General features: G+C 28.6%; 1 protein-coding gene across 4 annotated transcripts in view; it reads left to right on the top strand.

Moving 5' to 3' along the window:
* The window catches only part of LOC132926206 (protein tweety), a 50,470-nt gene extending 26,479 nt beyond the window's left edge, over positions 1 to 23,991 (top strand). For 3 of the 4 annotated variants that reach the window (XM_060990547.1, XM_060990546.1, XM_060990545.1), the window contains exon 3: positions 7,821 to 10,610. The gene's annotated coding sequence lies outside the window, so the exon portion shown is untranslated. Of the gene's footprint in view, positions 1 to 7,820; positions 10,611 to 23,895 lie in introns of those variants that run through there. The other variant, XR_009661390.1, reaches the window with a different exon arrangement.
* The last annotated feature ends 377 nt before the right edge of the window (positions 23,992 to 24,368 follow it).

The following is a 24,368-nucleotide window of genomic DNA, read 5'->3' as shown; positions in this document are numbered from 1 at the left end:
GTGGTAGGTCAGAGTCTAGTTTTACTAATTTTAAGTATCTAGACTCACCCTCCCACTTAAATTTCCTATGACATTTTGTTACACTTGAACCATAAGATCGGCGCATCCCTGGATTTAAGTAAGAAAACATTATGTAACGTAATATGTAGGTACACGATGCTATTCATTATACATTGTAATACCTATGGGTGGTCTTAGGATTCGATTTTTCTAGTGTGTTTTAGCGCAAAATAGCTTAAATTGGTCGGCATACTTTTATGTTCCGATTATGCGATATTAATAAATTAAAAAAAAACTATGTTAATTTTGATATTTGAAATAATAAGAGAATACATTTGCAAAAAAAACCTATTACATAATATGCAAGTTCCGCTATAGCAACCTGGGACGATAAGCTTTAGTGTCATATATAGTATACATATACAGCTTTCAAATATATTATACATGGTATAATGTTATTTTTTAATAATACGTATACTTAGTATGAAATTCTTCTATTGTTATAATAATGTTAACTTTTCAATAATCAATTTATTTATTCTTCATTTTCGAATGCGGAAAACCTACGGAGACTATATTAAAAAAATATATATTATCGAAGCGGTTATATTGATGTTTAGCTAAAAATAAATCTTTAAACGAAATCCGGGAAATCAAGAGTGTATTTACCGCCCCGACCCTGTGACATACATCTATGTATTAAGTTCCCGCAGTGTTCCTCATTCTGAGAACGTGTTAAATTTTCATTTTTTTACCGGAAAAACGAGTAAAAAAACATGTACTTTGCTCTCATATATACTCATTATTATTTCTCTCAAATCTATTTCTCTAATATAATACAATACTAGCCGATCCTGCACGCTGTTTCCCATGACAAATTAAATATAATACCAGTATGGATTTTCCCTGTCTTAAACTCCGTTAAATGTCAATTATACTATTATACATGTTATTGTAACACGTCTTAATAACTATTTTATTTTCTATAACCTACACTATTACACAGAAAAAAAATATTCGTTTATCGCGAACCAACAAATCCCTGCGCCGGCCCCTGTTCATCATAACGAACACTTTTAAGCAAATCGGTTCCCATCTGCAGGAGCATATCGTACGTAGAATTGCCTACGCGTCAAATACCAGAACCGTATGCAAGTGCAGTAGACTTGGTCGAGGCCCGAGGACGCTTACACCACGCACAAACATCGTCTCTTATTAATATAGATAATATATATATATATAATATATATCATTGTTATTATTATATTATGATGTTCGCCCCGTGCGCGCGTCTTTCGTATAATATATATGTATACGGTCGTCCGGAATCGTTTAAATCGCCTCGACAAGTGGTGTGCGCAATCCTCCTCCTCCTCCCCGGCTGCGCTGTTGTCAGTTTCACTCCCGCCCGGCGGCACCGCGACGGCGACGTCTGCAATAAACGGCTAATGCGTACTTGCCGCGCGGCAGGTCCGGCGCGCGATGACAAACGAGCCTGCCGAAGACGTCCGGTCATTATCTATATCTATCTAAACGTATATATATATATATATATATAACTATATAGGTACGACCGGCAATTGATTCGATATCATTTTTTTTTCCGGTTTCCCCGAAAACGACGACGTGCGAGCAAAAAAAAATATTAAAAAAAATCGTACACGCGCTCGCCTACATAATATATTATTATACAGCAGGTATATTGTAATGACGATATATATTATGTAGACCTGTCCGTTAAATATAATATATATATAAATATAATTTATCGTGTGCGATCTCACACGCGCGCGCGCAAACGTAGACACCGTTATCAGTCACACGCCGCGCCGCTAGTACAGCTATTATTGTGTATAATATATATATATATATATATAACATACATGTATTATTATGCATCGCGTGCTTGCTATGATATTGTTATCTCATATTGTGTACAGTAGAGAGGTACAGACTGATTACGCGTCGTATACTATTATGACGTCCACTCGCGGACGAGCTTACCGCCCCTACCCCGTCGTGTCGAAGGCGTTCGTGTTTTTTTTTTTGTATTATAAGTATACGCGTACGGGAAAATGTCTAAATCACAATTTTTTTTTTTTTTACATATTATGCACATAATGATGATGATATGGTATTGTGATAATATACTCGTAATCTCGAGACGCGAACATTGTAAATAACCTATATATATATATTATATGCACCTGCATAACAATATATTATACGCGTGTAACATACAGATATATTACACGCGGTATTTTATGTGGTGCAGCGTGTACAGTGTGATTTCATCAAGCATGCTCATCCCTTCTCTACTTCAGTGATGTCGCAATCATTCGAAATTCGACTTTTAGATTTTTAAACATATGTACACTCGAAAACCACCACATCTTAAAATCATTGAGATTTTTTATGCTGCTATATATTAAGATCTAAGGAATATCCTATGGTGATACCAACTTCAGTTTTTCAAAATAAGCGAAAACTCCCCTTTTCTATAGCAAATTATTTAGCGGATAATTGTTCTGAACATTTTGACGTATCGAAATCAAAATTAAAACTTTGTGTACCGTAGGATAATAGATTCATGATGATGGGTTTGGAAGATATGGAGGCTATAGTGATTGAAAAGCTTGATAATTAATATTAAATTAATATTAATCTATCAAACTCTTTGAGTATACCAACTATTGATTTTTAAAAGGCAATAACCTTAAATGTATAATACTATTTTGTATGCATTTTAGCGTTTAAGTTTTTTTAGTTTTTTATTTACAATAATCCGCTCACGAAATATAACCGTTTCTAAATTCGATTATAGGAGATGCTTATCCCCTATCATAAGTTATATATGATTGATTAAAGACTTTCTCAACGAAAATATTACCTGTATAGTGTATATCTTATATATTTTCCAAGTTTAATTGTCGTAACTAATCGCGAAAACATTTTGCCCTAAACAAACGTAAAATGTATTAGCACCTCACAATAAAACCTAACATCGAAGAGCTATATCTAGTATATCTCATAAACGGATTAACAAAAAATCAAAATGTTATCGTAAAAATTCAAAAAAATGTTTTATTAATTTATTATTTTCATAGCAGGTAGAGGTCACTATTTTAAAATCAAAGATTGATAGTGACCTGAACGATAAAAATAAAGGGTAAACAAATTTGAATTAATTAAAGTAAAAAAAAAATATTGAAATAATAATTATATTCGATAAAATATTCACTCTGTATATATAATATATATATATATATATCTTGTATACTCTATTATTATTTCATGTATAGAAATACAGACTGATTGTATATTATGACGAGCCTGCAGTCAGTCCTCCCCCGTTATCGTCCTAGTTTGCTTCTTATAATATTATGCGCATAGGAAAATTTCTATAGATTGCATTTTTTTTTAACACATTATGCATATATAATGATAGTATTGTGATAATATAATCTCGAGACATGAACACGCGTACAATACGTATAACACGCGCAAATATATGCAAAGTATTACAATACGTCATAAACCGTAGTATTATTGAAATGCCCATCATAACCACAAGAGATTTTTGTGTTTCGTTAGAAAAAAAACCAGTTTCTCGTCTGCAAACGAATAATAAGCCTTTCTCAATTAAACTCCAGTGAAATAAGAAAAAAATTAACTCGGTGTTTTGTGCCGGTCGATAGAGCAATATCGCTTTTCAAAAATATAGGCTGCACAACATAGGTGCAACTATAGGGGTGGGGGGCTTGGGTAGGCTTAGCCCACCCAGTTTTGTCTGTAGCCCACCCAGATTTTTATGTTAGTGTTAATCATCAATATTAGTGGTGTAGGGGCAAAGCCCTCACGGGTCACTGATATCAATTTAGCTTACACAGAAATAGAGCTCTAGTTGCGCTTATATGCTGCACAACTCTCAAAAACAAGTAATAGGAATTAGAAACTGTGTATGGATAATATACAACTAATTAAAATAAGTATGACTTATTTTATATTGCGCCGAAGTGTTGAAATTTTCGTTGAACATGTCGCATGTAGGTACTTTACTTAATAAATGTGATGTGCACGACGGCATAATATCACTCTCCTATATATACATATGGTATAGGTTACAAAAGCTTTTTGTTTGTTTTGTAAAACAAAAATAATATATCATGCGTAGCCCAACCTGTGAACCGGCTGCAATATTCGGTGTGTAGTTTTCAGATTTTTTTAGTCAAAACAAATTCATGAGAAGTAGTTTAAAAACGTTTATTGGATATATTAGAATGTGTAGGTATACTAATAAGTAATAATATAATAACACTCTACCGCAGACACGAGCTGGTCTCGTTCGAAATAATAATGATTACCGATTTGTTTATTGTTTTTGCAGAATACACGCGCGAAACTGTATTAAACTGCAACATCACAATATATAATATCGCGTGTTAAAAATAATATTACCGACACAGACAATAATTTAGTTATAAATAGGCGAATAGTTTTTTTTTTAACAGACTTATTGAAATGATGATAAACCGTCCGACTAGACTTAATTATAGTCTATACAGACTATGAGATATGAAAAATATGTATTTGCAATTATCGAATATTATGCTATTATTATTATTTCTAGGTATTACATAATATTTTGTATTTCATACAAATTACAGTAAATATATTTAATTGCACTGAAAATTCCACGAAACATATACCTATTATAAAAAAAAATCTAATCTCTAAGAATACTATTTAAAACAAAATGTAAGCACCTATATTATATAATATTATATATTTTAATAAATTAATATTTATTAGTGTATGAACACGTTACAACAATACGACTAGGTATCTCAGAAATATTTTTTTTTTTATCTTAATAACAACTCGGTAGTAAAGGCCATTAGTTACAATCAGTGGCGGATGCACTTACAATTACTTAATATTTAGTTAAACACTTGGACATTATTAATGTAGGTAGTTATACAATTGTATAAATATAATTATCCTTAAATTATATTTTGTCGATTAAAGTTCAGAATCACCTTGCTCTGTTTAGGGCTGGATCCAAGGTCGAGTAATTTACGCATAAGTTTTTTGTTATGTTGAAATATCAACGATCCTGTTCATATTGCTTATATTCCATTAATAAGTACTTTAATGTGAGCGTTATGCCACACACCTCACAGGGGGTTCTTATTTTACCTCGAGAAATCCGTGGTTAAATCTTGTGTGCCCGATTCATAGTCGATTGATAAGTGAATAAGTTATTTGTCTAAAATACTCATTATTGGTAATTTTTCCACTTTTGACAACTATAACTTAATTTTGATAATTAAATTATTATTTTATTAGTAAAACATTAAGTATTAATAGTGTAGTATAGTAAATAAAAGAAACTTAAATTCATCGTGTAATGAGCAACAGAAATTTTAGTACAGTGGTAATTTCAGTTTTAAATGAATAATAACAATTTATCTTGTTTAACAAGTATAATATACATTTGGTCTGTGTAAAATGTTTCATCTCTGAGGATAGCACTTTGGTCTTTGTATAGGTATCGTACAACAATAGTAGGTACAATAGTATCATTAGTGTCAATAAATTACATTTAAACATTTTGTCATTTATTATTGTTCACAGCTAAATAATGGCGTCCTATAGTACCTATATACTCTTAATGTAGTGATTAAAATAAGTGGGGTAGGTAATGAAACAGTAGATCTTCTAAAATACATTTAAAAAATATCGTTATAATCAGCTGAATTTTTAAAATTAGGTTTAATAGCAACGTTAAAATGTGCCCTTAAAATAATACGTATTATTATATTATAATAATATGTATTTATGATTACTATTAAAATAACCAGTTTGCTCCACAACTGCATACATACAAGTAAATATACAACTATTTCATAACGAACATATTTTTAAACTTTTCACATTAAGAATGCACAATTCTAGGTATTGTTTTTTCTATGGTCATAATGAATTTATTCAGATTCTTTTTTTTTTCGAATTTTGAAGTATACTTAAAAATAATATCGTCAAATACTCAAATTTGCCGTACCAATTAAAGAGTGATATGTCCTTGGTTCCTTGGTTTGTAAGGCTGTAAGTTGTTAATCAGATAATTTTGTTGATGTATCTAAATCAAAATTTAAACAAGTAGTTTTTGAGGTATTCCATTCGGTGTACCTACTGAGTCACTGATGATATTGTCATTAATATGTCCAAGATAATGGATTTTAAAGATGTGTGGGCAACAGTGATTCGAAAACTTAAATTATTAACATTTTATAAATCGTAAAAATGCCCAAGCATAATAAATACTAAATGTAATATTCCTTGTGTTTTATATTTTTAATTACTATTATCCTTGATATACACATTTCAAATGTTAATAAATCGAGAACTACTCGTTCGAATTTAGATTTGGATACATTAAAACTTTTAAAAAAAACATCTGATTTACAAATTACTTCAAAAAAAGTTGGTACTCAATTGAAAAAAATTAAATTTGAATCGTCATAAGACTCCTTATATAGTGTAAAATTTAATTTCTCAAAACTTCACACATCAGAATTTGAAAAAATTCACTATCAAAAAAAAAAAAGAATGGGGTGTAGGGTGCTTGATGAATCGTTCTGTACACATATTATACATAACGTACACCTATATATACACAAACAGCAATACGGTATATAACACGCGGTGCGTCTGTTAAACCATCGATTTCTATCTCGTTGCGGCGTTTAACACTGCAAATGACGGGGTGGTGCAACTTACCACCGTGCAAGTATTTCATTTATATATATGTGTGTGTGTGTGTGTGTGTGTGTGTGTGTGTGTGTACAAGGGCCACGCGCGGGAAACAGTTATATCGTTCGATTGATGTGGGTGAAGTGTACACGCACACAAGGCACTGTCTTCGGCAATGTAGTTTAGTGTGGTTAACTGACCGCCCGAGAATTGGCCATCGGTAACGACTCGCCATTCAGACCGCGCGCGTTTTTCAAGACTCGCGCGCATGCAGGCGCTATTATGCGCTAATTGTGATTTGCGGGAGTCAGAATCGAAAGAAAAGCCTTTTTTTCAGCGCGAAAAGAAAATTTTCAAAAATAAGACTCAATATTATATAACATTATTTACACCGCTCAAAAACATATTATATATACAATATATTAGCGTAAAAGTATAAAATAGTATTATTCCATGAAATATCTATAGGTATATTAGACATTACATAACTAAGTCAAGGCAATAAACCATAAAATGTATAAATTTACTAGATATTTTTTAAATTTCCTCGGATTTCCAAGTCATACTATGTATTGAGTATAATAAAATTGTTTTAAAACTACAGCATGTTTTTAAAGCGAGTATTATATATATATATGACGTATTATTTTTCCATTTTTTAATCATCTTGCAATAATACATAATATAGTACCTTGTATTCCACGTTTCAATTAAGTATATAGTCAGTTAATAAATTGACTTGTAGTTATTTTTTTTATAGGTACTATATATTGTAATTTTATGTGTTTACACTTAAATTGACAATATTTTAATTTTAGTTTAGATTATAATTTTATTATTATATTTAAACTATTTTCAATTGGGGGTTGTATTGAATAGCAGCTACTTTATACTTTATTGGAGCAATTATTTCCATAGATATACCTAATATTAAGTTAATTTTAATGTAATAGGTCAATTAAAACAATACGTCAAATTATAAATGACAGATTTAATACTTTTAACTAATATATATATATATCATACAATATAAAATACAATAAGAGTAATTTTTCTTTTCTCAGGTGTCTACCAACGTCCGCCAACAATAATTACGGTTCGCGAGCATCGCGGCGAACTTGAAATCGTACACAGATTAACTTCAATAACAAAAGGATAAGACTAATAAAGTAATTTGTTTTGTTTTGTTTTTTTTTCAGTAGTTATATATTTATATTTTAATAGTGCATATGCGATTTTTATTTTTTTTTTTTTATTTTGTTATTGTACAGTAATAATATTTCTGTTTTCCTTCTTAACGCCAAAGGACTTTTCCCCATAAGTATACAAACGTATACAATAATATTATACTATGTTAAATCGGCGTACGCTTAATAATAATAATTATAATAATATACCAACTCGTGTATACATGTTATGTTATTACATTTAATGTTTAAAAAATGTATGTAGATAAATTAATCGTACCCACCGAGAAAGACGTGTTGACTTTTCCGCTCACACCGCGAGGGCCGCGCGGTGCGTACAGTTATAATTGTTTTATTTTTGACATTATAACATTAAAAAAATGTATGGGCTTATAACCTATACGAGTTTGAATTTCGCGAGAATATAGTTGTTTGTACATAACCAAATTTTGAAAATTTTATAGTTACCCAGAAAACCGAAATTGTTTCACATATAAATTATACCATCGGTTTATATCACATTATCGTGCTATAAACAGTAAACGCATAGGCTAATATGTATTATTTTTTTTTCCATTACGACGTCAATTTAATTGCCATGATTTAGCCAAACAGCATTTCCGTCATTCCGTGACCAAAAAAACCACACCCATTAACCGCCCGTGTAAATATTCTAAACGCTTCCGAACAGCGACACTAGAACAGCGTAATGTTTTTTTTTCTTCCGATCGTGCATAATATTATTATTAAATAGGTACGAGTGGTACACGAACTACGTCAAAAATATTTTTCACTCCAAACACCAACGCGGTTGGCGCGTTTCCAAACATATTTCTTTTACGGCCTATTGACCGTTTCGAGTACAGTCACTTTCCAACCATATAATGCTACGTTATAGTAGGTATACCGACTATATTATACTACCCTTAAATGCGCCGGTCGAGATTTTTCAGTATATATTACCCGTAAATTATGTATAGAACCGACTTATGTGTTCCTCTGCTACGTAACGCATACAAAATAATAACAATATTATTAAAAAGATTTTTTTTCCACTATCGCTCCGATTTAAAACGTACAATTCACTAAATTACTGACATTATATTTTCATACCCGATTTCGCCTAGTAAAATGCATTTCCTACATTTGATGAGCATAAAATATGTTGTACATTATTATTTAGTTGTATATGTTTAGGTGATTATGTACTAAATGTCTAAATATCAAAACTCGAACACCCGTTTGTGTACAGATGTTTTTTTCCATATATATATAAATATAAATATATATTATATTATTTGTTTTTTATTATTATGATTATTATTAATACGCCGTTATTAAAGTAACATAAAAAAGATTAAAATTAAATAATTGTAAGACGCGACTTAAACTGGGCGCAGAAACGTACAAAGTGCTGTTTCGCATACATATGTATTGGCCGACGCCACAGTAATGTACACGCACAAACATCTGTTAAGTAAATATAGTGCTAAAATGTTTATTTTATTATTATTATTATTATTATTATTACTATTATTACTATTTATTTAAGTAGAAGACAGTTAGAAACGTCGAAAATTAAAATTCATAAAAATATATTTAACCGTCCCGTTTGATATTAACATAATATGTATATTCATCTAGGACGGGTTTAAATCTAAAAGGGTATAGATATTATATAATATAATATATTAAATTTATTCCATCCGAATCGTGAATCATCTGTACATCTAGCTACGTATCGCACACTTTGTCATTGAACCGCCCTTAAATTAATTTAACTTTTACCGAATTATCCGGGAATAAAACGTCAGTGGCATTTCTCATTTTATAATAATTTGATACACAAACCTACTCTAATGCGTAAATTTGACTGTACGTGAAGTTAAAATTATTTACATAATTATTTTCAATGTTTCAATGGCGTGGATAGTTTGCGTGAATGATATTTGTCAGACATTTGGCTCATGCAATTATCTGTACACAGAAAATATGTTAGCTGATACTTATAAAGAAAATTTTTTAAAAAAATGTTTGTGATCGAGGGTACACGATAAATATAATTCAGCCGGATGGCATTAGGCAACGATCGAATAAAACTACTTTTCGTTGTTTCTCAGATTTCGGTATCGTCGTTCAACAAAGTATATTATATTATCCTAAACTTCGTGTTTGATAAAGTTAAGGTGCTTACGCGTGTCACCGACTATTGTCGGCTTACAGTTTTTTGACTCTCCGTAAAATCCTTTACTATCCGATATAATATATATGTCACGTTTATATACCCATCATCAGCTAAAAGTTTCTAATTCGTCTTCTGTTTATATGTTTCAACAACGGGCTTTGAATTTCGAAATTGTTTGTATAATTTCTCTCAGCCTTTTTTTATTTAGAATTAAGTAATAATTAATGATTTTTTTATTATTATTATTATTATTAATGAGATTTGTTTATTTCGTTTTATTTTATTTTATTATTATTATTCTTTTTTTTTTTTTTTTTGTTTATATGTAATTGTTGTATAGTTGTTAAATATTGTTTTACACGATTGTACTACCTAAACTTTTGTAGGTTTGTCGTCTGCAATTGATGGTAATAATTATTATTGATATGTGAATTATGCTGATAAGTTGATGTTAATAAAGTATGAAAAAATGGGCTACACGACGTGAACGGGTATTGTGTATACAAAACGATTCCCTATACGTATAAATGTATAATATTGTATTGCTGCAATCTATAATAACTGTGTACCTGATATTATTTTGTGTCGCGTGTTTTCTCTCCTGCGTCACATACTGTGCACATAATAATATGTATACAGCCTATCCTGCGGCAGAATAACCGCAGACGCTGCAGGAAAACGTATAGGTATATGAGAATCATAACACAATAATAATATAATATAATCACGTCGCCGGAAAGTCGGAGTGTCACATAATGTGATATTATATTATTATAATATTGTGTTTGGTTTTCAAAAATCGGACGTGCTTATTTGTTAATCGTTATCGCATAATATTTAGTACAGTACACACTGTACCTACCTATACGTTTATTGTATTAAAACGCCAATAATTATATATACTAATAAGTAATTGTACGCCTAACACATTATGTTATACGAGTATACATGTATATATATATATATATGTATATGAATATTGGTATTATTTCGTTGTCGATATCGCACTATACAGATCGTATATCGACCAACCACAATAATATTTCTATACGCATGGTACGAACAAAAAACACACACAAAAAAAAAAATCCCGTTCGACGATATTTACAATAATAAATTATAAATACTACGTACCTAATACAATAATAATATATATATGTTTGTGAATATATGTACACCGTACGATAACATGGCTCACATTCATAACTGTATCAATCTATATATGTTTGTATATAATATTTATAACGTCATATTAAAATATGACACGACAGAAATCGACTAAAACGCTCGTAAAACAATATTCCTATTCACGGTTAGAAATTAATGATTTTTAATAAGATCGTAATTAAAAAATTTCAGTCGATTTATTTCTGTTATTTTTTTATCATTTTTAACTGTACTTATTGTTTACAAACTTACAACCAAAAACCAAATAAAACCATTATTTTCCAAAACCTAATTACCTATTATATGTTTGTGATTAGTAAAACGTATAAGTCACCTATTATGTATTGTCATGATATAATGCCATCACATCATATAAATACATAATTACTATACAGTAAAATACGTGACAACGACGCTCAATGTAAAGTATATACAAATGTGCACCATTGATGGGGATAGGGGTTGTGCAGGGTATGCGGCGGCAATGATGGCACCCCTAAACAAAAAAAAGTTCTTTACATATGACGCTTTTAGATTCTGAGCGGAGTTAGTCATTGTGACACAGGTAACTGAGGTAACCTGAACATTTTGTAGCTTTTTAATGATTTTTTCTGTAATCTACCCCACTAAATGTAATACACGGTATATATATTAATCAGAAATATTTGCACCCGCTAAACATGAAAGATGGCTCCGCCTATAATACGAATGCACGAGCCCAACAGTCTGGTAATAAAAGGATAACCTTGTTTTGTGGTAATTATTATATCGAGTTATATATAATTTATAACATTATTATTATTCCATCTGAAGTGTTTCAAAATATGTGAAAAAATACGGCATTTATCAAATTCGATTCATATACTAATTGACCGTTTGATCGAAGTCGTTCCGCGCCGTCAATATATTGTCACTATATTATAATAAAACTCCTGTGCGCGCGAATGTCTGTCGATTCGAATGACAAACAAATTTTGTTTTTTCTTTTGCCACTATATTACCACAAACTCCTCCAATCTGTACGGCACAGTATATAGAATGACACACATACATACTCATACGTATATATGTATATTATAGGTCACTCGATATACTCGCGATTTTACGTGGTGGCCACGGTGCTCCTATATAATAGCTGTCGGTAATAATATATTATATTAGGTACTTACGATACGCGCAATGTGTGTTTGTGTGTGTGTGTGAACACTGTGAACGTACTTATATTATTTATATATATATATATATAATATGTTAGGCTCACCGGACTTACTATTAACCTTGGACCCGATCGTATAGCATACATAACCAATATATTATGTGTATATAATAATATATTATATCGCTGCACTGCGTCGTTATCGGCAATAGAAGCTAGTTGTTTACTCTCTACAACACGACTTATTGTTTTAAGTGTACGTATACTTATACAATATGTAATATATATCGAGTATTTTTATTTTTAACAGAATAATTATATATGTAATTAAAAAAAACATTTTTTTTTTTCTTTTTTATGACTATTATTTAGTTTGTCACCGAAACCACATTTCGTGTACACGATTTTCACATGTTATGTATAGGTTCAAACGAAGTATGACTTCACGCAATTCGGTACTGTTGCACGTGCACATTTTATGATCAAACGTTTAAAAAATTAAAAACGTTAGCCAGTGTTATTTAACAGTACCGTTGAACGTTTTAGACGATTGAATGAATACGCGAGTATATTGTTTTCATATTTAGACGACTATCACAAACTATCAATTATTATTCAATTGAGACATAAATAAACAATATTAAATTATAATAAATATCACTTATGATGAATGATGATTTAGCTCTGTAAATTATTTTCAATACATTTCAATATTGACTTTCAATAATATAAATGGAAATTTTTTTCTGCTTTCATTTACTTCGATACTTTATATATTATATAATAGGTACTTACACTAAACAGATATTAATTTAGTCGTTTGACATCATTATCGGTCCAAATAAAAGCTGAACATGAATCAAAAGTCTGTGAGGATTAGGTTTATGGAATCATTAACACATTCATCAGGTTACTATAAATCAGATTATAGTCTATAAATAACCGTGTGTTCACATATACTTTGATAGTTTGATGTAAATATAGGTATATACAGGTGGTATAAATATAAGTATAAGCTTATACCAACGTTTAACCGCAGAATGTTCTGATGTACCGACTATATAACGTAAAAGAAACCGAATACAACTTGACTTTAATCATATCCAAGTATAATATATTATTATAATAAGATATACAAAAATACTATCATCTTTATAAGTTGGTTATTTTAACTCAAGATATTTAACTTACTGGTTATTTCAAGTAAACTTATATATTTTGTGTTTGATCATAATAAATAAAATTAAAAAATGTCTTTGCTAACATACAATATATTATTTTGTCTTCACAATTATCAAAATTACAATTATTTATTTGTTTAAATTAATATAATATTGTTTTGATTATAATTAGTATTACATTTTTTACAATCACTTCAAAAAAACGGAATACTCAATAGAATTATTTGTATTAAAATGTTTATTATATGGTTACAGTATTAATTTAATTATCTATAGACCTTATACAATATACATACAGTCAGTCACAAAACAAAAATTGTAAACAATGAAAACTACGCCGATGCAACAGTGTGAGTTATATTTATATAAAATTATAAAGCTTATTACTGTCATAATATAATATTATTACCGAATTGCATGCCCCTTAAATATGATTTAGTATAGCTTATTAAATTTTATTGAACCATTGAATTCCCTAATCAATTTTTCATACAACTCAACATTATATTATGTATTTTTTATTCTTTTGAAACTCAAAGAATAATCATTACAATAATTATAGGTAACATTACATTATTACAACAAATTAACTACAATGCTCTACATCATATTTTTGGGACCTTTATCGGTCAAAACAATACAATTTTTTTTTCATTATTTTGTAGATATGATAAATATGAAAATAATAATATTAATAATATTTAAATTTTAAATGTAAGAAACATAAGTTTAATTTATTTTTTTTTTTTACTATTATCCTAAAGGTTTTTTTGTTGTGTAAATATTAAAAGATAAGTGTGTCTTCCATTCTATCTATTAAACCTCGTTTGTTTTGTCTTTCTAAATTTTCGAAGCGATTTTTGTTTTAATAGGCTGATTTAATATGTTTTTCATACAATAATTTTTACCCAGTTCGTTTCTGGTCGTATTTTCTACGATTATTCGTACACGATAATATAATATTACCATAGATATTTATATATTTAACGAAGACTATACATTTTCAGAAGTCGTATTATCCAATTTTAGACTTCACCGCGTAATATGATTTTAACACCTGCAATCTTATTGTTGCTGCTATAGTATATATATTTATTACTATTATAATCTTACAGAGTTGTGAGGGAGAGTCACGCAGGGGGGACCTATAATTAAAGCACCACGATCAGATTTCTGTTGAAAGATTTATTTCTAGTCACCAATCAGTAAAACGTTCACGAGTCACGTCCATAAATGTCTACTAAAAAAAAAAAAAAAAAATTACAAGTTCAAAAGACCGAAACGGTCTCCTGTACGAGCCATATCATACTACTTTTGAACTATAGTGTTTAAAAACCATATGGAGCCACTAATATAGCTTAGGCCCGGATTTAAATGAATTTGCATTGTATTAGTATACGAGTAGGTACAATGCATTCCATTTAAATAATTCGTTTTGTTTACTTACTTAACTGATTCTTCAAAAGTGACACTTAGTTTGAATATTTTAGCATTTTCCAGTGATTTTATTAGCTATGTAATGTATAGAAGAAATACCTTGTACACGCTATAATAGTGTAATAATTCAGAAATACAAAATATTATATCAAAAAATATTGTTTTCATAATATTTGCTTTAAATATTTTCTATACGTACCAAAAAAATATATCGATCGTTCTATTTATGAATATAATAACGTCTTTATCTATTTAAAGAATTTATCAAATGCGATGTCTTACCGGGTCCTAGTCCAACAAATAACAACAAATTTTATTGGTCAGTTGAAGTTACATCACAATTGCGTTTATTTCTAGTATACCGTTTATTCATTGTGCGTTGGGCGCAAATTTGGTATTTTATTTTTGTATTATTCATAGTTTGGCTGAGATAAATAAATAATAAAAATACCGAAAGTTAAATCACCGTATTCTTTCCGCTTACGTGCATATATAAAAAAAAAAAATTAGGTAATTTTAAAGGACATTATATTATTGCGTTGAAAAGGCATTTCCGGTTATTTTTAGAACATTTTTCAAACGTGTTAAGGGTAAATCCGGACACTATTTTTAACATGAACTTACGTCCAATAAAGTTTTTTTCCAAAAACGATATCCCGAGCCAATGTCAACGGTTGCGGTTGTGCGCACTACAATAATAATTATCACGATAACGACTGCGCATCGCTCGTCGTATAATATATAGGTACTATTGTCTATTACCAGCGGTACCGCCTCGGGGACAATCTGCGCGTGAATATCTTTACGCGTTGTACAGTGTCTGTCTGTCAAGTGCGTTGCGGCGCGGCCCCGCGACTTCGTACACCCTTCCCGCCCGCCAGAGAACCCTCCCGCGACGCGCTCACCCCCTAATCCGACACTACCCTTCATATAATACGTACGCCGCGTACACGACGACGTGCACCGCCGCCCCCCGCCCCCGCAAAGAGGGTATATAAATCGTACAATGTATAGTGTGGGTATACGGATGAAACGCGTCGTGACGTCACAACGAGCTGAAATTTTTCCGATTTTACATCACTGATACATCACGTTTGCGCCGAAGGGTCCTCCACGGTCGGTCGCGTTCTCCTACAGTATCTCCACCGCGGCTATACAGAGACGCACGCGAGTCCGTGACATTTTATTAGTTTGCCGCCGTATTGTTATATAATAATAATAATAATAATAGTGTGTTGTACGCCGCGGGGTCGTCGTACACACACCGTAGAAGACGACAACGACGACGACGACGATGACGTATAATAATAATAATAACAATAATATGTAATACATCGAACTGTGACCACAGCGTTTTCCTGGAGATTTCTCAGGCGAATTCACGACGTGGCGGGGCACACGCGGTCGTATATAATATCATATTGTCGGCTACGAACCGCGCCTCGTCAACTCCAAGATTCGAACAGGGGCGTGTGCGGAATGTCCGCGAAAATATCGGAAAGCCGTTGTGGTCGCGGTTCGGTAATTTTTTCGTACGGAGAAACCACCCACATTGTTGGAATTTTGTTCTTTTGCGCACTGCTATATTTTCATGTGTAACAATTTGCTACTATACATATAGTGATTCACCAATTATGGTCACTTTCTCGTTATTCCCTTAACAATAATATACCATGTTGTTCAAATTCTGATATTTAATATTTTTTAAACAAATATACTAAAAGAACATAATTTTAAATAGGTATGTACTTGGATTTGTTTACTGTTTAAAGAGTGAACTGTGGCGATGTCAACTTATTTTTTCGTATGAATTTTCCCTTTCTCCTGCAGTAAAATTATGAAGCAGATGTTTTTTATGAAAACGTTGATGGTTCTAACTTTCCAATTCAAAATTTGAACAAGTAGTTTTGAGTTGTTTAATTTTTTTTACTATGGAAAATTGTAATAACTGGAAGACGATATGGGGAACTTTGATGATTTTAAAAATGTAATAATTTACATCAATTACATTATTATGATTTGTGAAAATAATTATAAAAATTGACCGAGTATAATAAAATAAATACTATACTATAGTATTTAATAGAGGTTCCCAAACTTTTTATTGTACGACCCATTTTTAGAATTTTTTTAAATTTGGCGACCAGCACAATAGTAATATAACATAAAATATTATATTTTGTATTTTTCTAAAAACATTTCAAAGTTATATTAATCTCATTAGTGTATCCATTTCAAAAACTCGAAACTACTTGTTTGAATTTTAATCTATATTCATCATAATAAGACGTAACATAAGGTTGGTTCTCATTTGAAAAAAGTATACTCAGAAACTCTCTTTAAATAGTATAAAAAACTAAATCTTTAAGATTATTGTTACTATTTAGAAATTCCAAAAGTAAATTTCGGTTCATTATTAAAGGAAAATAACTAGTGTTAGCAACCATGGAAAATCGTCCAAATGATTTGCTGAAGAATAAAAATGAGTGAGCAAAAATAAATTTAATATTTTTCAACGAAAATAAGTTCTCAATTATACCTTATACATATTTTATCGTTTACATACCTTATTATTTCAATGAAATACAAACCTCTTTATATCTGTACCTAGTACCCACGACCCACCTAAATTCAATACACCCTGTATATATAAATCAAACACAGATCGAATGAATAATTTTTGCCAAGTTTTGCATACAATTATATACAAATGCAAAAACATAAAAATAGCTAGGTATCTTACGATATATTATCTAATAGTATTTTGAATAATATATTGGAATATTTGTTCGTTTTATATGCTACATATAAACTTAAGCTATTATCATTTATCACCATTGTATGTATTAAGAGAGTTTTTTTTTTCATCACCATTCATACGTTCAGAAAGAGATTATTGCAGTTCATTGTGTTACCTATCAACTATTATTATTATAGCCATTATAGGTACTTAGTTTATACGTTGACTGTAGATAGTGTGTATTTGTATGTATTATATGTTCTCATTCGTTCTCAGAAAAATAATATAAAATGCTTATCAAACAGTGGATCAGTGATCTTTTATTTTGGTAGAAAACTATATAGTATTTATAATATATATGATTTTAGATAAACGGATATTTCAAGATAAGAATTTCAAAAGTATTTTTTATATTATTTAAGCTATAATTTGATCAAAACAAAATTTCAAACTCATCCAATGATAACGTGTTATTCGTTTTAAAATACAGATTATATCTGTTCATTATATATATATATATATTATCTATTTGTTCTGTATACCTTCTTTATATATATATATATATATATATATGTTTGTGCGTGTAAATACAATATTCTCATTCGAACTATAATTTTTTGAAATACCTATTCTAAATTCATTATTTCTATTATAAATTACATTAGTATATTACCACAGCTATCGCTTATTAATAAAATATTTTATTAAATTTCTATCATTGAGATTATTATTTTTTAATCGTATTATGTATTTTGTTTATAATATCTTCGATTGTATATAGTGCGTGTTATATAAAAACATAAAAAAGGTTTCTTAAGTGATATTCATATCACGGGGCAATATAATAATATATATTCCAAGTAAAACATACAGCGAGCAATCACTTTATTTTTTATGGTAAATAATAATTATTATTATTTATGTTTAAAGTCTATAAATTATATTTTAATAGTGATAACTAAGTAAACAAAATGTTCTCTTATCAAACCATATCAGTTGATTTATTCTGACTTATTTCTAACAAATTTAATGTCACTCAGTCACTGTAAGGCTAAAATAAACACTTGAATTATTTGAATACTTACTATTTCTAATATATATTTCAGTAAGATAACACCTTCTATGCCTCAAGCTGGAAAACAATATAAATCTTATTTGTATATCACATAAATATATTATTATGCTGATTTCGGATATACGTCAATTGATAGCGCGTAAATTGATCGCGAGCGACTATTCATAATAGGACAATTTGTAGCGCCGTATAGAATTAAAGAAATTATAGAAATATTACAAGTCACAATTAAAGTTTTGCTAATAAAAGTTATATAAACAATTTGACAATATTAATGGATATTATAATACAATATTTATGTTAAAAATAATAATAAAATAAATAAATTAAAAAATATATTATGTTAATAAATATTATAAGTCACAGTTAAAATTTAGCTACCTAATAAAAGTATAATATACATTATGACGATATTAATGGATATACGATATTTATTTTCTGAGATAATCTTCAATTGTTTTATTGTCATAATCTAAACATTTTTTTTTTTAATTTTAGCACTCCGATCTTTATACTTTTTTTGTTTTATGGTGGTTCCATCCCTACAACATATTGCTCTATTTTCATTCTATTTAATTCTATCTAATTTGGTCGAGTAGATTGGCGGCATAGATGAAGTTTATGATGGTAGAGATGTAGTCGGGGTCCTGATTGAGCGATTCGACCAGTGATTCCAGAAGTTTAAGTTTAGAATTTTATTTTTTCCCGGTATATTTTATATGTTTGGAATTCAATGAAAATATGTTTTATATTGACGTGAACCCCACGTAGGAAGTGCATCATATTAGGGTGTTCAATTTTACCATTAAGAAGCTGTATGATATTTTGGTGTGGCCAATTCTGAGTCTTTTGATAATGACCTACTTCAAACTTTCTAGATAACTCGGAGAGAAAAGATCAATGTAATTATTTTCTTGTTTGATTTCATGAAATTTAGTAGAATAAGACAACCATTTTTGATGCAATTTAATTGCATATAATTATTTTTTTATTGAGCTTAATAACTATATATATATATAAATATATCTCCGAGTATGACGATTCGATATAAAAAGATGACTATATGTATTGAACTGAATTTGCTGATCTAATAGTTAAATAGTTTCAATTTAATATGTTAAAGTAGCCTGAAATCTTGAAAAATTTAATTTTGAATTTATTATTTTGGAGATTATAAATTTAATTTTGGATAACTAATGTCTGAAAAGTTGTAGACATTTTTATGATTATTAATTGTACTTTTAAGAAAGTTAATGAACATTATTGTGTCTTAAAGATTATGATTTATAACAAGATTGAAATCTTTGAAAAATAGGTACCTATGGACTGCGCTGTAAATACTGAAAAGGATCTTAGAAGCTTATACTTACATAACATCTAATTGTATATATTTTAATTCATAAATTAAAAAAAAATAGTGTTCTACAAAAAGTGTGATTAGAATAAAATGAATGGAGAAAAATAATAAAATAAAACATATTTGTCGACCTGATTGGTAATTATTAATAAATACAAACGTTAAAATATGTATTAATACGAGTACTTTAATACCTATCTTAATATATTATATACTTTAATTGTTATCAAAACATATGGTGCGTGACAAACCTCATACACTATAAATTTATATTGTTTATTTTATTTTATCCAATTTATAATTATAAATTACATAATATATAATAGAATCTTCACTTCTCAATCTACATCAATGTGCACAATTGTATTATGTTGAACTTGAATATGAGTTTCAAACCATTGGTAGGTGTACACGTTATACGATATATAATATTATTAATTTATAAATATGTTCCACGAAATCTAATATCGTTATTATTACGATGTATGGCGTCAAGAATGAAATAAATTATCTAATTTCGTGTATTAAGACACGTCGAACGGGTAATGCGCACAACTACGGTGTACATACAATTTGGTTTTCGATGTAAAATAAACAGACTAAACAAATGAATCAATACGGCGAACTCGTAGTATTATACGAGTATGTGTAGACACGCATACATAATATTATTATATCGTATGTATAATATCAATTATTGTCGTATGGAGTACAAGAATATAGTGATTTTAATGTCCAACACTATATTAGAAATAAATTATGACTCATAATAGTTCAAAAAAAAAATAATAATAATAATAATAAATAAAAAAATCGAATGACCACCACCAACTTCTTTTTGTAACGCGTCTTACGAATTTTAATTCGTCACATACATAATGTATAAATGTATAATAATATATACACTATACACATTATTGTGTATGTGCGTTGTGCTTAACATAAAATATAATTACATTACAATATCACAGATTTTATCGTTTTTAGTCGTCTTATACACACGGATTGTACACAGACATTTCCAGTAAATCATATTAAATGGTCAGTGTTTTGACTATGAACCGTAAATATATTTTAGGGATTTATAAACTTGAACGCGGCGGCAAACAGATCTTTTGTTTTGTGTTTGATTCGACTCCAAAAAACCAAGATGGTCCAGAAATCATTTCACCGTTCTAAACAAAAATAATAATATGAAAAAAAAAAAACCCTAATACACATTTGTTATTTTTATATACACATTTTTATTTTATCGGCCACACAAATTCAATCGTATAGTACGTGCGGTTAAAACATCGGCTGACCACTTTATTGACAGTGTTTTGTCTAAAAGGACATTGTAAGGGATTAGTTATGGCCGACACACGCATATATTATAGTCCAATAGTATCTATTATTATTATTATTATTATTATTATTCGTTCCCGTTTGGGTATACAAACGCGCGACATTATAATATGCCGGTCATAAGTCTCGCATCATTACACGCGTACCCATAATTCACCCAATCTTTCAAACAAAAATATTCTACAGCGTTTTCTTTACAGTTTATTTTGTTTTAATAATAGTCTCCGCGAGTATAAGAACCAAACAAGTTTGGAACTCGCGTCGCGATTTATTTGCGATCATAAAATACTGCAAACATTATAATATTACATGTATTACTTTACTACTATACGCATATACATTGAAATCTCCTTATAAATCTGAGTCACTCTAATATACTAAAAATGTATTATTTTTTTTTCTATAAATTTTAGGTGATTAAAATAAATTGTATTTTAATGTAAGACGATAAAAAATACTCATCTCTCAAATTCAATGTATATATAATGTCTTATACAATTATACATATTTATTTATTATTATAATTATATTAATATTTTTATGATCTCCAGTTCTGTACCAACTGTATAATAGTGCGAATAGAAATTTTTTTTAATATAGACAGTACCTATTTATATTTATAGTATGTATATTATTAACTATAAAGTATAAATAAAATTGGTTTAATATGTTTTATTCAATAGTTTTAAGTTTCTATAAAAAAAAAAAAAGAAACCTGCTTAAATTTTCAAAATGATATTTATATTAATGAAAATAATTTGCAAACATTATAAAAAAAATTACCTATACATTTTTAATATTTTTAAATCATTATAAGAATAAATTTTTAAGAACTTTATATTAAATTATTAAGCTCTTTGGCCAAGAAATAAATAATGTATCAAATTATATATTATATCGAAAAAAAACTATATTGAAAATGTTGAAAATAGCTAAAATTATTATTCTAAATCTTTGAAAATTTTCTATTAGCATTTTTTAAACAAATTTATTTATTTATTTTGTCAAAAAATTGAACACATTAATTTTAGATATTTTTTTTATGTAATAAAAAAAAAATAACCAAGCAAAATAACAAAATCCTACTAACATAGTTGATGCTCTAATTTTACAGACATATATATATATAAGAATAATATATAATTATAATAAATTACTATACTTTAAGAGATATAATGCTTATAAAATATTTTTAACTCAAATACACATAATATGTGAAATGTATTACTGACACGTTTTTCACACCACTACTCACTGACAAAAATAACATAATATTAGATGTTAAATTATGGCAAACAACCTTCAGTAAGATGAAGTTAATAAGGCATCAAACTTTATTACTATGCCGAGTTTGAAACATTTAGGTATCTATTTTCAATTTATAAGTACTTACGCAGAATTATTATTCACCTACATTCTATACTGAACATTTTAAACTTATTTATAGTTATTTATATTCATTAGACTTCATATAAATGTAATATTATGTAAACGGCGTGGTTTTATATAATACGAGTACCTAGGTCGAAAAGCGTTGGATTTAATTATTAATAAAAAAATTAGAGTACCACTAGGTATTTTATATAGTTTCGTTTAGTTTTCATGATTTCTCAATTCGTATGCTATTTAAGTTTAGTAGTTAATTATTGTTTATTAATATGGAATTTATAAATATTTTTATACATGAATATCTGATAGATATAAATATATAGGTATATAGGTACGACATAACAAATATTTTACTATAACCATTTTGAGTTAAGAAAAACAGTGTAGAGGTTAAAACGTGTACACTGATAAAACGATACCTAGTTGTCTTCTATAGATTTAGTCATTAATATTTATTGCTGATAATCTATTTGTTCAATATAGGATATCTACTCGAAATCCATGCAATTATTTTTTTGTTTAAAATTTAAAATAAAATTAGAACTCCTTAGTTAAAATTAAATTTTAAATTATTATACATTTTAAGTACAATGGTCTTCAGTCATTATTTGTAGATAGATATGTCGTATATGCACATGTTTACATCACAATCATAAATACAACTAAGCTTTCTAGACACAGAAATATATTTATGTTTTTTATTTTTACGTTAAAATTAGTATTTGTGTTTTTCAATGTTAAATAATCTCAGAATAATAACTAATCAATTATCAGTCTTATAACTACTTAATTACACATAAAAGTTATCTATTTCTGTCAAAGTTCTATATTAACGATGTTATATACTTATATCCGATAATTATTATATACCTGTGGTTATAAATTTAAATTAATTTAATTATATATATTATGTTACAGGTTATGGATAATTTATGTAATATATGGTTAATGAACATATGAATATATGATAGCAACAGTTTTAATTTATTTTTGGATATTCGCAACTATAAATTAAGTAAGTCATGTATATATAGTATATACATTATGGTAGATAATTAAAAGAAATGTAATTCGAACCATAAGTATTGTTTTTTAATATTTTATTATACAATTTCAAGATTATAAACGTTCTTCTTGTTAATCTGTTATTATTATTGTAAGTATATTTAGCATAAATATTTGTATATATTGTATAATATGTCTTATAAAATTATTGTATAACTTAAACATTTTAAATTTTAAAGCTTATTGTTGAAATAACTGTCATTGGATAACTAAATAGCAAATATTATATTTGTGTATTTTATTTATTTGTTTTGAACTTTGTAGCCATTTAAAATTGTCACTTAACTTATAACTGTACATGTTGTCCTTGATCAACTCTGCATCTG

The sequence above is a fragment of the Rhopalosiphum padi genome, chromosome 3 (genome assembly GCF_020882245.1).
Source record: "Rhopalosiphum padi isolate XX-2018 chromosome 3, ASM2088224v1, whole genome shotgun sequence".
NCBI classification, from domain to species: domain Eukaryota; kingdom Metazoa; phylum Arthropoda; class Insecta; order Hemiptera; family Aphididae; genus Rhopalosiphum; species Rhopalosiphum padi.
This window is presented reverse-complemented; position numbering and strand designations above follow the sequence as displayed.